Source organism: Brienomyrus brachyistius, unplaced genomic scaffold (genome assembly GCF_023856365.1).
Source record: "Brienomyrus brachyistius isolate T26 unplaced genomic scaffold, BBRACH_0.4 scaffold61, whole genome shotgun sequence".
Taxonomy (NCBI): Eukaryota; Metazoa; Chordata; class Actinopteri; order Osteoglossiformes; family Mormyridae; genus Brienomyrus; species Brienomyrus brachyistius.
Genome location: NW_026042336.1, coordinates 855960 through 858734, shown reverse-complemented (window position 1 = coordinate 858734; position 2775 = coordinate 855960). Strand labels below are relative to the sequence as shown.

At 41.0% G+C, this 2775-nt stretch overlaps 1 long non-coding RNA gene across 1 annotated transcript; it reads left to right on the top strand.

The window, feature by feature from the left end:
- Positions 1 to 1350: 1350 nt before the first annotated feature.
- LOC125725115 (uncharacterized) lies at positions 1351 to 2173 on the top strand. Its single transcript, XR_007387344.1, has 3 exons — positions 1351 to 1472; positions 1614 to 1952; positions 2044 to 2173. It is a non-coding gene; the product is annotated as an uncharacterized LOC125725115 (long non-coding RNA).
- The last annotated feature ends 602 nt before the right edge of the window (positions 2174 to 2775 follow it).

The following is a 2775-nucleotide window of genomic DNA, read 5'->3' as shown; positions in this document are numbered from 1 at the left end:
TTTCCTCACACTGCCACTGTTACCTCATTCTGTACCGTTGCTGTGTCTGTCTATGCTGGTGCCATTACTTTAATTTTATTTATATAGTATTATCACTGGTTATACTGTTGAGGTGCAACTACAGACAATTTTTCTTTGAATTAATCTAGCGACTATTTTCCCAAGCTGTTGATTCATCAAAGCTATTATTTTTCCTCCAGAAAATCAGATTGACCGTTTAAGTTAATATTATTTAAGAACAACACAAACTACGTCATTGCGGGGTTTTAGATAATGGACACTATACAGATATTTTTTTCACCCACCATTCAATAAGCAGATAAGTAACTTGTCTAAAATATTTAGATTTGTATTGTGATGCCCAAAAGTTAGTAATCTGTATAAAATCAGTGTATCTTTGTTTTTTAAATTTGGTTCTGTAAATCAATGTAGAATAAGCCCAGATTTTAACCTAAAAATTTTCCTCAAATGTTTATTCAGTGGAGATAAGTACAACCTCTACAGATAGGCCTACACCCGTTTTGGCAGTGTCTCCGGATCCCATGACAAATAATGCCTTCAGTACATCCTCCTCAACCCACACTGAAAGCAGAAGTGCTATGGGCTTTGCAAACGGTTTGCCGACATCACTCCTATACGTCCAATGATGACATTCACACCGTCTCCAGGGCGATGTTCCCTGACTCGCAGGGTCACTTGTGGTAGGGATAAAACCGCTTTTCTTGCGCGATTTGGACTCGCTCCATATATTAAAAGGGAGCTTCGTTGTCATGTTTGACGTAAGTATGAACAGGACCATCAAAAGAAAACAACTGGATGTGCATGTCAGGTATTGGGTAAATGGCGAGAATGGCTCTCGAGTGCAGTCCTGGTTCTGGGATCACAGTACATGAGCCACTCCACTGCTGAAGACTTACTGGAGAAGTTTAAGGTAAGCCATTCAATAACATTTAAACTATTAACGAACCCATGATTTTTAAATATCCATGGTTTATCTTTCCATGTGTTTAAATGGGAGAACCATATTTATTGGTAAGCATATTTTAAAGATTTTATTGCTGCTTCATGGCTTTTGCTGCAAAAAAAATAGTTCATTGAGGAAATAGAATGTTTAAGTGTTGTGTGGCAACATGTACAGCTGGTCCTGCATCACTCTGTCGGGGCTTATTCCACGAGAATGACCGCCTCACTGAACATTATCCCTTACATAAGATTGTTTCATTAGCAAGTCTTCTGTACTAGTGTATGCTTATGTCCTTGCACTCCTTATGTTGCGTGAACTTAATATATGAAAACTATTTGACTGCAATATCTCAGTATAGTGCTATAAATATCTAACTTTTTACAAAATTTTTTTCTCCAGTAATTTCAGGAGTGTACAAAGGAGCTCAATGTAAAACATTTGCTCTCCTTGTCGGTGGATGGACCTGCGGTCATTTGGATGTTCGCAGAGCTCTTGCAAAAAGACCATGGTGAGCAATTTGCTGGGACCCAGTTAATTGCAGGAAGCTGTGGCCTGCATACCCTTCACAACTCATTCAAGATTGGTTTTGAAGTGTGGATGGTGGAGAAAGTTCTCAAAGCCCTACATTTTCTTTTCCAATCTGCACCAGCCAGAAGAGAGGACTTCACAGCTGCAACATCATCCTCAAGATTCCTTCTACCTTTCTGTGGGCAACGGTGGCTCGAACATTTGCCAGCTGTCAAACGAGCATTGGAAGTCTGGCCCTCTGTTGTGAAATATGTGGACCTTGTGAAGTCAGAAAAGGTGAAAAACCCAGGGACATCTTCTTTTGACTGCATTTCTGAAGCCCGAATGGATCCCCTTCTTCTGGCCAAACTACATTTTTTTCATGGCCCTATCACAAGCATTTCAACCATTTCTTGCTAAATACCAGACAGGTGTTCCCATGATGCCCTTCCTTTGGAAGGACTTGGCAGAATTGATCCAGGTAAATATTCACCACCACAGTAACAACAGCAATAAATGAACATGCAAAGACGCACATGTGAACTTAACTCTAATTTTAATTTTATTTTCAGACTCTCCTTCAGCGCTTCATCAAACGAGATCCCCTGCCTCTCACTCCATATAAGCTGGTCAGACTTGATGTCAGTGATCAAAAACTCTGGCTCAGTCCAAAGGAGGTGGATATAGGAATGGCTGCAGCAGTTGTCATAAGGTGGGACTTCTGTGAATTCACTGGTATCTTTACATACAAATGTATCAAACAATTGTGAAGTAAAAAATATGTGAATAACATGGAGTTTGAGCTGGTTTGACATGTACAGCTGAGGTAGTGTTAACCTTGGGCTGAGTGTGCAGAAAGATTCTGGAAATTTGACAAACCATCTTTTTGTCAGAGACAGTCAGGAGCCAAAGGCAGTGGAAGTGACCTTGGTGTCCTTCAGATTAAAAAAAACTGCCAGATTGTGCTCTCAAAAATGTGCAAAAAGGCCTTGGATAAATGCCCTCTGAAGTACTCGATTGTACATAAGATGACGTGCTTGGACCCAAACAAAATGCACACCAGCCAGATAACTGCCAGCAGAAAAGGAGAAATCTCATGCAGAAGTTTGCGCAGGAGAATCGGTTGGCAGGCAGGATATCTGCTGGTAAATCATAGGAATTAGAATAGGATAGTTCAGAATATTATTGTTAAATTATGCTTTTCTTTTTTCACATCTAACTGAATCAGGGACGGATTACAAACCGGACCAGCGGGGCCGCTGCCCAGGGGCCCTTGGGGTGCAGGGGGCCCGTGGGCCCCAAGC